An 18,747-nucleotide genomic window follows, 5' to 3' on the forward strand; every position below is an offset into this window, starting at 1 on the left:
TTTCAAGTGGTCCCCACGGGGACAACGGTGCCGGCAACAGCCGGTTGCAAATCACGGATGCAGACAATCAGATGACTTTCACGGTAATCATTTTCATTTTCTCAAACTTTAAAACTTTTAAACTAACACACACACTTCTAAAGAACGGTTTCCCTGTACCTAAGTGGGGGTCTACCTAGGTTGGGACGAGTGGACCTCCGGGGTCCGGTGTCAGTGGTGGCAGGCAGCGGGGGAGAGGTAACAATCAGTTCCTCTTCCCTGCTGATGTGTGGGGCAGGCGGAGGCACAGGGGAGTTGGGCACAGGTTCATCCCTGGGCACTGGCACTGGCTCTGGCTCACGGTTGACCACCTCCATCACTTCTTCATCCACGGGTTGTGGGAACAGTATCACTGGAAGAATCACCGCGCCGTTCTGTGTAGGCCAGTCTGCTGGGAAGTCACCCATCACGGTGTGGATTCTTTTGCCTTCTCTGCTGGTGGAGGAACCGGTACTTCAGCTATTGTCCTCAATGCTGGTGGGCACCTTTTCAGATGGTCCCGGGAAACCGTAGCTAAAGTGCCCCCTTGATCCGGTAGGCCTTCCCATCTTCCCATCCTGTGGGTTGTATGACGTATGGGATTTGTTCCCATTGATCATCCAGCTTGTGGGTTTTCCTCTTCCGTTTCAGCACTACATCTCCAGGCTGGAAAGGGCCAGCAGACGCCTTCTGATTGAAGCGCCGCTCCTGCTGTTCTCGACTACGACTTAAGTTCTTCTCCACATATTCTTGAATCTCTCGGTACTGAACCCTCCGCCGGGTGTCCCATTCAGCCGTCGAGGGGAGTGTCTCTGGGGCTTCCAGTCCCATTTCCAGATCCACCGGCAGTCGACCGGGACGAGCCCTCATCAGATATGCTGGGGTGCACTTCGTTGAGCTGGATGGGATATTGTTATACATATCGACCAAGTCAGGCAGCTTCTCCGGCCACAGGTTCCGCTCTTCTAGCGGCAACGTCTTGAGGAGGCCAAGGACCAAATGGTTCATCTTCTCACACATACCGTTGGTTTGGGCATGGTAAGGCGTGGTCCGGATCTTCTTGCAGCCGTACAGCTGACAGAACTCATGGAACGCCTCTGCTTCAAAGGCTGGGCCTTGGTCAGTGAGCACCTTCTCAGGGTATCCATGTGGTCGACAGAAGTAAGCTTGGAACGCTCTAGCGGCGGTACGGCCAGTTAGGTCTTTGACTGGGACAACCACCATGAATCTTGAATAATGATCCACTATGGTGAGAGCGTAAGTGTACCCACTTCGGCTGGGGGGGAGCTTCACATGGTCCAGGGAGACCAGCTCCAGCGGTTGATGTGTAACAATCGGGTGCAGGGGTGCCTTCTGGCTGGTCTCGTCCTTCCTTCTCAGTGTACATGGGACACACTCTCGGCACCAGGTCTCCACAGACTCCCGCATCCCACTCCAATAAAACCGCTCCCTCAACAGCATTTCTAATTTCTTCCATCCAAAGTGTCCGGCACCATCATGGTACGCTTGTAGAATGGTGGACACATTAGCTTGGGGAATCACCAACTGGCGGATTTTCTCATGAGTCTTTGGGTTAACCAGCTCACGGTACAACTTCCCTTGGTGTAGATGCAGCCGGGTCCGTTCTTTCCACAGGCGTTGGGCTTCAGCTGGGGCGGCAGGGTCTATTCCAGCAGCGCCTTGCTCCACCAGAGTTTTGACTAGGCGGACAGCGGGCGCCTGGTTTTGAGTTTCCTGCCACTCCTGGCTGGGCAGTGGATCCAGGTTCAACCGTTGTTGGTGGACATGTACCTTCTCAGTTGGTTGCTGGTGAAATGCAGGCAACTCAATCTCTTCGAGGTCATCATCTTTGCACCCTTCTTCTGACAAGTGGGGCATCCGGGAGAGTGCATCAGCATTAGCGTTGGCACGACCAGCCCTGTATTTAATTGTGAAGTCGTAGTTGGCTAGCCTGGCCACCCACCGCTGTTCCAACACACCCAATTTGGCTGTGTCTAGATGAGTTAACGGATTGTTATCCGTGAAAGCGGTGAATTTTGCTGCGGCCAAGTAATGGTGGAACCGCTCGGTGACAGCCCACACCAGTGCCAGGAGCTCAAGCTTGAAAGAGCAGTAATTTTCAGGGTTCCTTTCAGTCGGTCGGAGCTTTCGGCTAACATAGGCAATCAATTTTTCCTTCCCATCCTGGACCTGGGACAAGACGGCCCCCAAGCCCACATTCCTGGCATCGGTGTAGAGGATGAATGGGTGGCTATAATCAGGATAAGCCAGGATCTCTTCCCCGGTCAAGGCCGCTTTCAGCTGACGGAAAGATTCCTCATGCCTCTCCTCCCACACCAGTGGGGCGCCGATGGGTCTACCACCCTTGGTCTGTCCCACGAGGAGGTCTTGCATGGGGGCAGCCATCTTCGTGTATCCTTTGATGAAGCGACGGTAGTACCCCACCAGACCCAGGAACTGCCTTACTTCCCTCACGGTGGTTGGCCTCGGCCAATCTTGGAGGGCAGTGATCTTCTCGGGGTCGGAGGCGACACCTTCTGCTCCCACCACATGCCCCAGATACTGCACCCTGGGTTTCAGCAGATGACACTTGGAGGGCTTCAACTTCATCCCATACTTGGCAAGGGACGCGAACACCTCGGCTAGGTGCTCCAGGTGGGCTTCATACATCTGTGAATACACAATTACATCATCCAGATACAACAGGACGGTTTCAAAATTCAAGTGCCCCAAACAGCACTCCATCAGCCGTTGGAAGGTACCCGGGGCATTGCACAGCCCAAACGGCATACTGTTGAATTCACAAAGTCCCATAGGGGTGGTAAAGGCAGTTTTCTCTCGGTCTTCGGGCACTACGGCCACCTGCCAGTACCCACTGGTGAGGTCAAGGGTGGAGAAGTAGTTGGCGGTTCTCAGCGCGGACAAGGGCTCCTCAATACGGGGCAGAGGGTAGGCATCCATATGTGTTATCTGGTTAATCTTCCGGTAATCCACGCACATCCGCATGGTGCTGTCTTTCTTCTTAACCAGTACCAACGGGGCGGCCCAGGGACTACAGCTGTCCCTGATAACCCCTGCTTCCCTCATTTTCCTCAACATGTCTTTGGCGCACTGGTAGTGTGCAGGGGGAATGGGCCTGTACCTCTCCTTGATAGGGGGGTGTTCACCGGTAGGGATATGATGTTGGACCCCTTTAATCTGACCAAAGTCTAGGGGATGTTTGCTAAAAACTTGCTCATACTCCCGTACCACCCTGTATACCCCTTCTTTGTGATGTGTAGGGGTTTCGTCAGTGCCCACGTGTAGCTGTTGGTGCCACCCCTCTAACTCTCCTTGGGGCGGGTGAGTGTTGGCAGTGGGTAGTGAGACTGGAGGAGCTGCGTCATGGATGGTGTGGGGATCTAGGGTGAGCAATTTGGCAAGTGTAGCATACCGGGGAAGCCTGACTTCTTCCTCCCCACAGTTCAGCACCCTCACAGGCACTCTTCCCTTTTTTACATCTACCACTCCTTGGGCTGCCATTACTGTGGGCCAGTGTTCAGAGGGCATGGGCTCTATCATGGCGGGGTAGTCACGTCCCTGGGGCCCTACTGCTGCCCTACACCAAATCATCATCTCACTCCTGGGGGGCACAGTCAACGGAGCAACATCCATCACTTTCACCCCACCAATCTCTCCTCCTGTCGAGTTCACATGCTGGCGGTACATCAAGGCTCGGATCTCTCGCTGCACAGCTCTCTGTCGGCTCCCCGCCGCCGTGGCGGCCAGCTGTTGCAGTAGGGCCAACACATCACTCATACAGTGTTCCATCACATTGGTTCCCAGCACTATCTTCGGGTTATGATCACTGGGTTCATTCATGATCACGATCATACCCTGGTGTTGCAGTTCAGCTTGCCCCACTGTCATGGCCACTTGTTTATACCCCACTTGGGTCAATGGGAGTCCATTAGCAGCAATTAGTGTTATACTAGTATCTGGGGGAGCTAGCTCGTCTGTCCCCCAATACCGTTGGTACAATGTGTATGGTATGGTGGTTACCTGCGATCCAGTGTCCAAGAGAGCCATCACCGGTACGCCGTCCACAGTTACAGGGATGATGGGCCGGGCCCCGATATACCGGTCCTGCCAGTCTGGGGGGCCACGGGGTTCTACTCCTGAGGATTGGCCCGTGGCCCCAGGGGTTGCTCGTTTAACGGGCACTGTCGGAAGTAATGGCCAGGCTTGCTGCACTTGTAGCAGGTTGGAGACCTGTTCCGCGAGTTGTTAGCACCTCTCCGCTGCATCCAGGGAACATCCTCAGGACTGTCGGCGAGCTGTATCTTGGCTGGAGGCTGGGATCTGGTCAGAGGTTGGAGTGCGGCAAGAATCTTGGCGAGGTCTCCATCCATGCGACGGACCTGGGCAGCCAATTCTTCCACCGTGCTGCTTGGAGCTGAAGGTACTGGAGAGGCTGGTAGGGCAGGGGCCACCACGACGGGGGCCGTCTCAACTGGCCACGGGGCTGGTTTAATGGCCCGTTCTTTTAACACTGCAAAGTCCACGTCAGGGTGTTCTAGGGCCCACAGCCGGAGTTGTTTGCGGTCCTCAGAGGCTCTCATCCCCTGCACAAATTGCTCTACTAACATTTTGTTGCTGTCCGCCTCATTGATGGTGTCCACCCGCTTCAGTGTGCGGAGGGCGGTTTGCAGATGTAAAGCGTAGTCCCGAATGCTGTCCACGGACCGTTGCCGGCATTGGTAAAACTGCATCCTCAGCTCAGCTTCAGTACGGGTCTCAAAAGCAGTCTGTAATTTCTCAAAGATGGTGGCTACAGAGAACCGGTCCCCCTCGGCCAAGGTCTCCGCCTACTGCTCAGCCGTGCCGGTTAGCTGGCCCAGCACTACCGCTGCACGTTGCTTATCAGTCAGGGGGTACAATTCTAGGAGCGGGTTAAGCTTTTTCCGGAAAGTCTGTAACGCATCAGGCTTCCCGTCGTACTGCGGTAGCCAGGTCGCTCCGGGCACATAGGGCAAGGAGAACGGCATTACCTGAGCGAGAGCTGGGGCTGCGGCACCCCCCGCCAGCGAGGCCGGGACCTGGGCAGGCCCATTCCCATCCACGGGTGCCGCTGCGGCTGCGACCACCGCTCCTCCAGCAGCTCCGTCGGGCGCAGACATCTTGTTTCCGTCCCCCTTTAGCCTCTTTCCAGCTCCTCCTCTATCGGGGCGGGGTTTTGGCCTTCGCGCCTCCACTACTCGAGAAGACGCTCGAGCGGGGACTTTTCGCGCCAAAGATGGCGGCTTCTGAAATTTTCTGGCCGGACACCTCCGGTGGTAACAAGGCGCACCTCTACCAGATGGCAGAGCAGTAAGATCCTGTTCGTGATGCCAAGTTGTCACGGGCGGGGAGGAGGGTGTCAACGCTGCGCTCTCCCACTGCTCGGGTGCGGCCGCCGCTGCTCTGCGGCTACTGCTGCTCGGTGGCTCGAGCAATAGGCCGGATCCCGGGGACTCGAGCGGCGCTCCTCGCCCGTGAGTGAAAGGGGTGATTTGTTGGTGGGGGATTTGATTAATGTCCGTGACGCCACCCACGGTTGTGGTGATTTTGTGTTGACACCACCGCTGCTCTGTCTGGGGATCCCGGGAGTGGTGATATGGAGCAGCTAGATGTTGGTTTGCCCCTCCGTGGGTAGGGGGTTTGGTGGTCCCGGGGCCCGATGACGGGGGTTAGGGTGGTGGACAGGCGGGTTATGGGGCCTGTGGAGGTGCAGGGACGCAGGGGGCAGCGCTGTGCCTCACGGCACGGAGGTACTCACTCAGCCCAAGGATGATGACACAGTTCACGGTAAACAAACGGCTGGTTGGACGGGTCCCTCGGACGGCTGCGGTGTAGATGTTCCCTGCAAGTTAGCGGTGACTGTCTCTTCCCTGCACCTAGAAACGGTTGTTGGTTGCGTTGGCTTCCCACCGGTAACCCGCTCCCCAGCTTGGATATGAGCCGGAGGAGCCCCTCTCTTGCCCGCAGGCGCTGGCCCTGGGAAACTGGTGCCTTGGCGGTGGCAGTGTCTCCCCTTCACGGTGGGACTGTTGCCTTCAATCGGGACTTTGCTGCTGGGAGACCCGGAGGTCCCCTTCACTGACGGATTTGGCAAATTACGGCGACTCCTAGCCTTGCCGGGATCCGAAAGGCCCCTGCCAATGGTGCTGGCTTCTCTTTGTATACCGCTCTGGTACCGCCGGACCACCATCCGTCCACGGTCCTTTTGGCAACCTCCGATCAGCCTCTCCTGCAGACGGTCACCGCTGTCTGCCAACCTTGCTGTCTCAGTCCGGGGCACACACCCGGACCAACTTCAGGCTCTGTTGCTGTCACTTTCCTTCACTTCCACTCCTGTCACTTGCTCCTCTACCACTTCCTTCTACTCTCCAACTCCACTCAAACTCCACTGTTTACTCCTTCACTTCCCCTAGCTTACTCCTGGTTTTTCCCGCCTCCAGGACCGTGCACTCCTCGGTGGGTGGTGCCAACTGCCTGGCCCACCCCTTGGTGTGAACATCAGCCCCTGGAGGAGGGCAACAAGGATTTGTGTTTTGACCTTGGTGTGCCTGCAGGGAATATGGGGGGTGTGGTGGTGTCATGACCTGTGACCCCTGGCTTGCCCAGGGCGTCACACAACTTCTCCCATATGGTAAAAATTCGGATACAGACAGCGTCAGCTCCGCTCTGTCACAGCTCTGATCAAGATGATAGATTTCTACTCACAAATATTCTCTCTTCCCTTTTCTGCACGTCCTCTGTCTCTGTATTCATTCACTGCCAACCGCTTCCAAGATGGCCGCTGCTCTACTTCCTGTGATGTACATGTTATATCAGCTTGTAGCTGCGCCCCCATCTTGCAGTCTTTCATCTGTGCTGAGAAACAGCATCCTCTTGTGGTTGAATAATAGGAAAAGGCTGTGGAGGAGAGAAGCGCTGGTAGACAAGGGGATATACATGAAGGGACAGGTACTCACCTGTTGCGGTTGTGACAGGCACAACTCCTATGCGAGCATTTAGGCAGAATATGCGAGAGTGGTCAGCTGCAGCCCCGATGAAAAAAAATGTAGATCACAGGGTAAATAGGGAGAAACGGGTTTGATGCTGCGCTAGAAAAACCACAGATCCGGGAGGTGCGATGAAATCCTTTCCTTTATTTGTACAAGTCAACGCGTTTCGAAGGCATAGCCGCCTTCTTCATCAGGACTAAAACAGAACAAGAAAGAACAGCATGACCCATGTGGTTGAATAATGACATTTTAGTCCCTTATAAAGTGTTATTACATCATTACTGACAGCAGCAGGTGGTAAAGTTACATACAATAAATACTGTTCACATTTATGCGACACAAATATATACATCTAAACCATGCCTGTGAGGTGATACAGGGGCTTGCCATGCACATCTTTAGCCAGGTACATAATTCTGGCCATGAACAAAGGGGGCTGTTTCACCATCTCACAAATCCTCAGAATTTCCAGTGCACGGCCCGTCATTCCTCATAATCTCCAGTCCTCGGCCCGCCATTCCTCATAATCTCCAGTCCTCGGCCCATCATTCCTCAGAATCTCCAGTGCACGGCCCGTCATTCTTCATAATCTCAAGTGCACGGCCCGTCATTCCTCATAATCTCCAGTCCTCGGCCCGTCATTCCTCAGAATCTCCAGTGCACGGCCTGTCATTCCTCATAATCTCCAGTCCTCGGCCTGTCATTCCTCAGAATCTCCAGTGCTCAGCCCGTCATTCCTCAGAATCTCCAGTCCTCGGCCCATCATTCCTCAGAATCTCCAGTGCACGGCCCGTCATTCCTCATAATCTCCAGTCCTCGGCCCTTCATTCCTTAGAATCTCCAGTGCACGGCCCGTCATTCCTCATAATCTCCAGTCCTCGACCCGTCATTCCTCATAATCTCCAGTGCACGGCCCATCATTCCTCAGAATCTCCAGTGCTCAGCCCGTCATTCCTCAGAATCTCCAGTGCTCAGCCCGTCATTCCTCAGAATCTCCAGTGCTCAGCCCGTCATTCCTCAGAATCTCCAGTGCTCGGCCCGTAATTCCTCAGACTCTCCAGTGCTCAGCCCGTCATTCCTCAGAATCTCCAGTGCTCAGCCCGTCATTCCTCAGAATCTCCAGTGCTCAGCCCGTCATTCCTCAGACTCTCCAGTTCTCAGCCTGTCATTCGTCGGAATCTACAGTGCTCAGCCCGTCATTCCTCAGAATCTCCAGTGCTCGGCCCGTCATTCCTCAGAATCTCCAGCGCTCAGCCCGTCATTCCTCAGAATCTCCAGCACTCAGCCCATCATTCCTCAGAATCTCCAGTCCTCGGCCCATCATTCCTCAGAATCTCCAGTGCACGGCCCGTCATTCCTCAGAATCTCCAGTGCTCGGCCCGTAATTCCTCAGACTCTCCAGTGCTCGGCCCGTCATTCCTCAGAAACTCCAGTGCTCAGCCCGTCATTCCTCAGACTCTCCAGTTCTCAGCCTGTCATTCGTCGGAATCTCCAGTGCTCAGCCCGTCATTCCTCAGAATCTCCAGTGCTCAGCCCGTCATTCCTCAGAATCTCCAGTGCTCAGCCCGTCATTCCTCAGAATCTCCAGTGCTCAGCCCGTCATTCCTCAGAATCTCCAGTGCTCAGCCCGTCAATCCTCAGAATCTCCAGTGCACGGCCCATCATTCCTCAGAATCTCCAGTGCTCAGCCCGTCATTCCTCAGAATCTCCAGTGCTCAGCCCGTCATTCCTCAGAATCTCCAGTGCTCAGCCCGTCATTCCTCAGAATCTCCAGTGCTCGGCCCGTAATTCCTCAGACTCTCCAGTGCTCGGCCCGTCATTCCTCAGAATCTCCAGTGCTCAGCCCGTCATTCCTCAGACTCTCCAGTTCTCAGCCTGTCATTTGTCGGAATCTCCAGTGCTCGGCCTGTTATTCCTCAGACTCTCCAGTGCACGGCCCGTCATTCCTCAGAATCTCCAGTGCTCAGCCCGTCATTCCTCAGAATCTCAAGTGCTCAGCCTGTCATTCCTCAGAATCTCCAGTGCTCAGCCCGTCATTCCTCAGAATCTCCAGTGCTCAGCCGGTCATTCCTCAGAATCTCCAGTGCTCAGCCCGTCATTCCTCATAATCTCCAGTCCTCGGCCCATCATTCCTCAGAATCTCCAGTGCACGGCCCGTAACTCCTCATAATCTCCAGCCCTCGGCCCGTCATTCCTCATAATCTCCAGTGCACGGCCCATCATTCCTCAGAATCTCCAGTGCTCGGCCCGTCATTCCTCAGAATCTCCAGTGCTCAGCCCGTCATTCCTCAGAATCTCCAGTGCTCAGCCCGTCATTCCTCAGAATCTCCAGTGCTCAGCCCGTCATTCCTCAGAATCTCCAGTGCTCAGCCCGTCATTCCTCAGAATCACCAGTGCTCAGCCCGTAATTCTTCAGAATCTCCAGTGCTCAGCCCGTCATTCCTCAGAATCACCAGTGCTCAGCCCGTCATTCCTCAGAATCACCAGTGCTCAGCCCATCATTCTTCAGACTCTCCAGTGCTCAGCCCGTCATTCCTCATAATCTCCAGTGCTCAGCCCGTCATTTCTCAGAATCTCCAGTGCACGGCCCGTCATTCCTCAGAATCTCCAGTCCTCGGCCCATCATTCCTCAGAATCTCCAGTGCACGGCCCGTCATTCCTCAGAATCTCCAGTGCTCGGCCCGTAATTCCTCAGACTCTCCAGTGCTCGGCCCGTCATTCCTCAGAAACTCCAGTGCTCAGCCCGTCATTCCTCAGACTCTCCAGTTCTCAGCCTGTCATTCGTCGGAATCTCCAGTGCTCAGCCCGTCATTCCTCAGAATCTCCAGTGCTCAGCCCGTCAATCCTCAGAATCTCCAGTGCTCAGCCCGTCATTCCTCAGAATCTCCAGTGCTCAGCCCGTCATTCCTCAGAATCTCCAGTGCTCAGCCTGTCATTCCTCAGAATCTCCAGTGCTCAGCCCGTCAATCCTCAGAATCTCCAGTGCACGGCCCATCATTCCTCAGAATCTCCAGTGCTCAGCCCGTCATTCCTCAGAATCTCCAGTGCTCAGCCCGTCATTCCTCAGAATCTCCAGTGCTCAGCCCGTCATTCCTCAGAATCTCCAGTGCTCGGCCCGTAATTCCTCAGACTCTCCAGTGCTCGGCCCGTCATTCCTCAGAATCTCCAGTGCTCAGCCCGTCATTCCTCAGACTCTCCAGTTCTCAGCCTGTCATTCGTCGGAATCTCCAGTGCTCGGCCTGTTATTCCTCAGACTCTCCAGTGCACGGCCCGTCATTCCTCAGAATCTCCAGTGCTCAGCCCGTCATTCCTCAGAATCTCCAGTGCTCAGCCCGTCATTCCTCAGACTCTCCAGTTCTCAGCCTGTCATTCGTCGGAATCTACAGTGCTCAGCCCGTCATTCCTCAGAATCTCCAGTGCTCGGCCCGTCATTCCTCAGAATCTCCAGCGCTCAGCCCGTCATTCCTCAGAATCTCCAGCACTCAGCCCATCATTCCTCAGAATCTCCAGTCCTCGGCCCATCATTCCTCAGAATCTCCAGTGCACGGCCCGTCATTCCTCAGAATCTCCAGTGCTCGGCCCGTAATTCCTCAGACTCTCCAGTGCTCGGCCCATCATTCCTCAGAAACTCCAGTGCTCAGCCCGTCATTCCTCAGACTCTCCAGTTCTCAGCCTGTCATTCGTCGGAATCTCCAGTGCTCAGCCCGTCATTCCTCAGAATCTCCAGTGCTCAGCCCGTCATTCCTCAGAATCTCCAGTGCTCAGCCCGTCATTCCTCAGAATCTCCAGTGCTCAGCCCGTCATTCCTCAGAATCTCCAGTGCTCAGCCCGTCAATCCTCAGAATCTCCAGTGCACGGCCCATCATTCCTCAGAATCTCCAGTGCTCAGCCCGTCATTCCTCAGAATCTCCAGTGCTCAGCCCGTCATTCCTCAGAATCTCCAGTGCTCAGCCCGTCATTCCTCAGAATCTCCAGTGCTCGGCCCGTAATTCCTCAGACTCTCCAGTGCTCGGCCCGTCATTCCTCAGAATCTCCAGTGCTCAGCCCGTCATTCCTCAGACTCTCCAGTTCTCAGCCTGTCATTCGTCGGAATCTCCAGTGCTCGGCCTGTTATTCCTCAGACTCTCCAGTGCACGGCCCGTCATTCCTCAGAATCTCCAGTGCTCAGCCCGTCATTCCTCAGAATCTCAAGTGCTCAGCCTGTCATTCCTCAGAATCTCCAGTGCTCAGCCCGTCATTCCTCAGAATCTCCAGTGCTCAGCCGGTCATTCCTCAGAATCTCCAGTGCTCAGCCCGTCATTCCTCATAATCTCCAGTCCTCGGCCCATCATTCCTCAGAATCTCCAGTGCACGGCCCGTAACTCCTCATAATCTCCAGCCCTCGGCCCGTCATTCCTCATAATCTCCAGTGCACGGCCCATCATTCCTCAGAATCTCCAGTGCTCGGCCCGTCATTCCTCAGAATCTCCAGTGCTCAGCCCGTCATTCCTCAGAATCTCCAGTGCTCAGCCCGTCATTCCTCAGAATCTCCAGTGCTCAGCCCGTCATTCCTCAGAATCTCCAGTGCTCAGCCCGTCATTCCTCAGAATCACCAGTGCTCAGCCCGTAATTCTTCAGAATCTCCAGTGCTCAGCCCGTCATTCCTCAGAATCACCAGTGCTCAGCCCGTCATTCCTCAGAATCACCAGTGCTCAGCCCATCATTCTTCAGACTCTCCAGTGCTCAGCCCGTCATTCCTCATAATCTCCAGTGCTCAGCCCGTCATTTCTCAGAATCTCCAGTGCACGGCCCGTCATTCCTCAGAATCTCCAGTCCTCGGCCCATCATTCCTCAGAATCTCCAGTGCACGGCCCGTCATTCCTCAGAATCTCCAGTGCTCGGCCCGTAATTCCTCAGACTCTCCAGTGCTCGGCCCGTCATTCCTCAGAAACTCCAGTGCTCAGCCCGTCATTCCTCAGACTCTCCAGTTCTCAGCCTGTCATTCGTCGGAATCTCCAGTGCTCAGCCCGTCATTCCTCAGAATCTCCAGTGCTCAGCCCGTCAATCCTCAGAATCTCCAGTGCTCAGCCCGTCATTCCTCAGAATCTCCAGTGCTCAGCCCGTCATTCCTCAGAATCTCCAGTGCTCAGCCCGTCATTCCTCAGAATCTCCAGTGCTCAGCCCGTCAATCCTCAGAATCTCCAGTGCACGGCCCATCATTCCTCAGAATCTCCAGTGCTCAGCCCGTCATTCCTCAGAATCTCCAGTGCTCAGCCCGTCATTCCTCAGAATCTCCAGTGCTCAGCCCGTCATTCCTCAGAATCTCCAGTGCTCGGCCCGTAATTCCTCAGACTCTCCAGTGCTCGGCCCGTCATTCCTCAGAATCTCCAGTGCTCAGCCCGTCATTCCTCAGACTCTCCAGTTCTCAGCCTGTCATTCGTCGGAATCTCCAGTGCTCGGCCTGTTATTCCTCAGACTCTCCAGTGCACGGCCCGTCATTCCTCAGAATCTCCAGTGCTCAGCCCGTCATTCCTCAGAATCTCCAGTGCTCAGCCGGTCATTCCTCAGAATCTCCAGTGCTCAGCCCGTCATTCCTCATAATCTCCAGTCCTCGGCCCATCATTCCTCAGAATCTCCAGTGCACGGCCCGTAACTCCTCATAATCTCCAGCCCTCGGCCCGTCATTCCTCATAATCTCCAGTGCACGGCCCATCATTCCTCAGAATCTCCAGTGCTCGGCCCGTCATTCCTCAGAATCTCCAGTGCTCAGCCCGTCATTCCTCAGAATCTCCAGTGCTCAGCCCGTCATTCCTCAGAATCTCCAGTGCTCAGCCCGTCATTCCTCAGAATCTCCAGTGCTCAGCCCGTCATTCCTCAGAATCACCAGTGCTCAGCCCGTAATTCTTCAGAATCTCCAGTGCTCAGCCCGTCATTCCTCAGAATCACCAGTGCTCAGCCCGTCATTCCTCAGAATCACCAGTGCTCAGCCCATCATTCTTCAGACTCTCCAGTGCTCAGCCCGTCATTCCTCATAATCTCCAGTGCTCAGCCCGTCATTTCTCAGAATCTCCAGTGCACGGCCCGTCATTCCTCAGAATCTCCAGTGCTCAGCCCGTCATTCCGCAGAATCACCAGTGCTCAGCCCGTCATTCCTAAGAATCAGCAGTGCTCAGCCTGTCATTACTCAGAATCACCAGTGCTCAGCCCGTCATTCCTCAGAATCTCCAGTGCTCAGCCCGTCATTCCTCAGATTCTCAAGTGCCCAGCCCGTCATTCCTCAGAATCTCCAGTGCTCAGCCCGTCATTCCTCAGAATCTCCAGTGCTCAGCCCGTCATTCCGCAGAATCACCAGTGCTCAGCCCGTCATTCCTCAGAATCACCAGTGCTCAGCCTGTCATTACTCAGAATCACCAGTGCTCAGCCCGTCATTCCTCAGACTCTCCAGTTCTCAGCCTGTCATTCCTCAGAATCACCAGTGCTCAGCCCGTCATTCCTCAGAATCACCAGTGCTCAGCCCGTCATTCCTCAGACTCTCCAGTGCTCAGCCCGTCATTCCTCAGAATCTCCAGTGCTCAGCCCGTCATTTCTCAGAATCTCCAGTGCACGGCCTGTCATTCCTCAGAATCTCCAGTGCTCAGCCCGTCATTCCGCAGAATCACCAGTGCTCAGCCCGTCATTCCTCAGAATCAGCAGTGCTCAGCCCGTCATTCCTCAGAATCACCAGTGCTCAGCCTGTCATTACTCAGAATCACCAGTGCTCAGCCCATCATTCCTCAGACTCTTCAGTTCTCAGCCCATCATTCCTCAGAATCTCCAGTGCTCAGCCCGTCATTCCTCAGAATTTCCAGTGCTCAGCCCGTCATTCCTCAGAATCTCAAGTGCCCAGCCCGTCATTCCTCAGAATCACCAGTGCTCAGCCCGTCATTCCTCAGAATTTCCAGTCCTCGGCCCATCATTCCTCAGAATCTCCAGTGCACGGCCCGTAACTTCTCATAATCTCCAGTCCTCGGCCCGTCATTCCTCATAATCTCCAGTGCACGGCCCATCATTCCTCAGAATCTCCAGTCCTCAGCCCGTCATTCGTCAGAATCACCAGTGCTCAGCCCGTCATTCCTCAGAATCTCCAGTCCTCAGCCCGTCATTCGTCAGAATCACCAGTGCTCAGCCTGTCATTCCTCAGACTCTCCAGTTCTCAGCTCATCATTCCTCAGAATCTCCAGTGCTCAGCTCATCATTCTTCAGAATCTCTAGTGCTCAGCCCGTCATTCCTCAGAATCTCCAGTGCTCAGCCCGTCATTCCTCAGACTCTCAAGTGCCCAGCCCGTCTGTTATGATCCGGAACCATGGAAGACCACCACAAATCATTGGCAAAAAAGGTGACAAGAGCATTGGCAACTAATCTGGCCGCCATCCCCTTACTAACCAACACAACTAGAAGTAGCCGAGGGGTGAACTAACATCCTGTGCACCACGAACCCAGCCGGAGAACTAACTATCCTAAAGGTAGGAAAGATGAATAACTCTCTGCCTCAGAAAATAGACAAGAATATCAAGCCTCCCACATTCAAAGACTGCGGTGATATAGGAAAAACACAATACACAGGTAGATGACAGGATTAGCAAAAGGTGAGGCCCCCACTGACTAAAATAGGAAAGGACAGGAAAGGAACTGATGGTAGCCAGAGAAAAACCCTACAAAATACCAACTTCCTGATAGTACAAAAAGGCCGTCAGATCGCTCGATCTGAACTCCGTTCTATACCAGGTGCCCTTGTCATACCAATGAACAGAAAACAAGAATTATAACAAATTCAAAAAGCCACAAACACATGGACCCAAAAAGGAGCTATACTCCACCCAGAACTGCAGGGAGTTCCTCAACAATCCCCTGAGGGGGAAAATCCCTGGAAGGAAATAAACTGAAACCAACCACAACAAATGACAAACCCAGATAAACAAAAGAACCAGACAATAAATAAAGAGCAAGCACTTATCTGGGGAAGATGTGGTGTAGAGCAGGATTAAGCAGGCTGGAGATACAAAGTACAACTGACATCCGGCAACAGCCTGCAATCAGACCAGGACTTAAATAAGCAGAGAGTTAGGAAACACCCACTGCACAACCCACCTGGTCTCTATCCAAACCCTTCCTGGCCACCAGAGGGAGCCTCCCAGCAGCCAAGACATAACTAACATTCACAACACCCGTCATTCCCCAGAATCACCAGTGCTCAGCCCGTCATTCCTCAGAAACTCCAGTGCTCAGCCCATAATTCCTCAGAATCCCCAGTGCTCAGCCCTTCATTCCTCAGACTCTCCAGTGCTCAGCCCGTCATTCCTCAGAATCTCCAGTGCTCAGCCCGTCATTCCTCAGAATCTCACGTGTATAGCCCATCATTCCTCAGAATCTCCAGTGCTCAGCCCGTCATTCCTCAGACTCTCAAGTGCCCAGCCCGTCATTCCTCAGAATCACCAGTGCTCAGCCCGTCATTCCTCAGAATCTCCAGTGCTCAGCCCGTCATTCCTCAGATTTTCAAGTGCCCAGCCCGTCATTCCTCAGAATCACCAGTGCTCAGCCCGTCATTCCTCAGAATCACCAGTGCTCAGCCCGTCATTCCTCAGAATCTCCAGTGCTCAGCCCGTCATTCCTCAGAATCTTATGTGTATAGCCCATCATTACTCAGAATCTCCAGTGCTCAGCCCGTCATTCCTCAGATTCTCAAGTGCCCAGCCCGTCATTCCTCAGAATAACCAGTGCTCAGCCCGTCATTCCTCAGAATCACCAGTGCTCAGCCCATCATTCCTCAGAATCTCCAGTGCTCAGCCCGTCATTCCTCAGAATCACCAGTGTTCAGCCCGTCATTCCTCAGATTCTCAAGTGCCCAGCCCGTCATTCCTCAGAATCACCAGTGCTCAGCCCGTCATTCCTCAGAATCTCCAGTGCTCAGCCCGTCATTCCTCAGAATCTCACGTGTATAGCCCATCATTACTCAGAATCTCCAGTGCTCAGCCCGTCATTCCTCAGATTCTCAAGTGCCCAGCCCGTCATTCCTCAGAATCACCAGTGCTCAGCCCGTCATTCCTCAGAATCACCAGTGCTCAGCCCATCATTCCTCAGAATCTCCAGTGCTCAGCCCGTCATTCCTCAGAATCACCAGTGTTCAGCCTGTCATTCCTCAGATTCTCAAGTGCCCAGCCCGTCATTCCTCAGAATCACCAATGCTCAGCCCGTCATTCCTCAGAATCTCCAGTGCTCAGCCCGTCATTCCTCAGAATCATCAGTGCTCAGCCTGTCATTCCTCAGAATCACCAGTGCTCAGCCCGTCATTCCTCAGAATCTCCAGTGCTCAGCCCATCATTCCTCAGAATCTCCAGTGCTCAGCCCATCATTCCTCAGAATCTCCAGTGCTCAGCCCGTCATTCCTCAGAATCACCAGTGCTCAGCCCATCATTCCTCAGAATCACCAGTGCTCAGCCCGTCATTCCTCAGAATCACCAGTGCTCAGCCCGTCATTCCTCAGAATCACCAGTGCTCAGCCCGTCATTCCTCAGAATCTCCAGTGCTCAGCCCATCATTCCTCAGAATCTCCAGTGCTCAGCCCATCATTCCTCAGACTCTACAGTGCTCAGCCCGTCATTCCTCAGAATCACCAGTGCTCAGCCCGTCATTCCTCAGAATCTCCAGTGCTCAGCCCATCATTCCTCAGAATCTCCAGTGCTCAGCCCGTCATTCCTCAGAATCTCCAGTGCTCAGCCCATCATTCCTCAGAATCTCCAGTACTCAGCCCGTCATTCCTCAGAATCACCAGTGCTCAGCCCGTCATTCCTCAGAATCTCCAGTGCTCAGCCCATCATTCCTCAGAATCTCCAGTGCTCAGCCCATCATTCCTCAGAATCTCCAGTGCTCAGCCGGTCATTCCTCAGAATCACCAGTGCTCAGCCCGTCATTCCTCAGAATCTCCAGTGCTCAGCCCATCATTCCTCAGAATCTCCAGTGCTCAGCCCATCATTCCTCAGAATCTCCAGTGCTCAGCCCGTCATTCCTCAGAATCTCCAGTGCTCAGACCGTCATTCCTCAGAATCTCCAGTGCTCAGCCCGTCATTCCTCAGAATCTCCAGTGCTCAGCCCATCATTCCTCAGAATCACCAGTGCTCAGCCCGTCATTCCTCAGAATCACCAGTGCTCAGCCCATCATTCCTCAGATTCTCAAGTGCCCAGCCCGTCATTCCTCAGAATCACCAGTGCTCAGCCCATCATTCCTCAGAATCTCCAGTGCTCAGCCCGTCATTCCTCAGAATCTCCAGTGCTCAGCCCATCATTCCTCAGAATCACCAGTGCTCAGCCCGTCATTCCTCAGAATCACCAGTGCTCAGCCCATCATTCCTCAGAATCACCAGTGCTCAGCCCGTCATTCCTCAGAATCACCAGTGCTCAGCCCGTCATTCCTCAGAATCTCCAGTGCTCAGCCCATCATTCCTCAGAATCTCCAGTGCTCAGCCCATCATTCCTCAGAATCTCCAGTGCTCAGCCCGTCATTCCTCAGAATCACCAGTGCTCAGCCCATCATTCCTCAGAATCACCAGTGCTCAGCCCGTCATTCCTCAGAATCACCAGTGCTCAGCCCGTCATTCCTCAGAATCACCAGTGCTCAGCCCGTCATTCCTCAGAATCTCCAGTGCTCAGCCCATCATTCCTCAGAATCTCCAGTGCTCAGCCCATCATTCCTCAGAATCTCCAGTGCTCAGCCCGTCATTCCTCAGAATCACCAGTGCTCAGCCCGTCATTCCTCAGAATCTCCAGTGCTCAGCCCATCATTCCTCAGAATCTCCAGTGCTCAGCCCGTCATTCCTCAGAATCTCCAGTGCTCAGCCCATCATTCCTCAGAATCTCCAGTGCTCAGCCCGTCATTCCTCAGAATCTCCAGTGCTCAGCCCATCATTCCTCAGAATCTCCAGTGCTCAGCCCATCATTCCTCAGAATCTCCAGTGCTCAGCCCGTCATTCCTCAGAATCTCCAGTGCTCAGCCCGTCATTCCTCAGAATCTCCAGTGCTCAGCCCGTCATTCCTCAGAATCTCCAGTGCTCAGCCCATCATTCCTCAGAATCACCAGTGCTCAGCCCGTCATTCCTCAGAATCTCCAGTGCTCAGCCCATCATTCCTCAGAATCTCCAGTGCTCAGCCCATCATTCCTCAGAATCTCCAGTGCTCAGCCCGTCATTCCTCAGAATCTCCAGTGCTCAGCCCGTCATTCCTCAGAATCTCCAGTGCTCAGCCCGTCATTCCTCAGAATCTCCAGTGCTCAGCCCATCATTCCTCAGAATCACCAGTGCTCAGCCCGTCATTCCTCAGAATCACCAGTGCTCAGCCCATCATTCCTCAGAATCACCAGTGCTCAGCCCGTCATTCCTCAGAATCTCCAGTGCTCAGCCCATCATTCCTCAGAATCTCCAGTGCTCAGCCCGTCATTCCTCAGAATCTCACGTGTATAGCCCGTCATTCCTCAGAATCTCCAGTGCACAGCCCGTCTTTCCTCAGACTCTCCAGTGCTCGGCCCGTCATTCCTCAGAATCTCCAGTGCTCAGCCCGTCATTCCTCAGAATCTCCAGTGCTCAGCCCGTCATTCCTCAGAATCTCCAGTGCTCAGCCTGTCATTCCTCAGACTCTCCAGTGCTCAGCCCGTCATTCCTCAGAATCTCACGTGTATAGCCCGTCATTCCTCAG

This window comes from Anomaloglossus baeobatrachus, chromosome 1, assembly GCF_048569485.1.
Source record: "Anomaloglossus baeobatrachus isolate aAnoBae1 chromosome 1, aAnoBae1.hap1, whole genome shotgun sequence".
NCBI lineage: Eukaryota > Metazoa > Chordata > Amphibia > Anura > Aromobatidae > Anomaloglossus > Anomaloglossus baeobatrachus.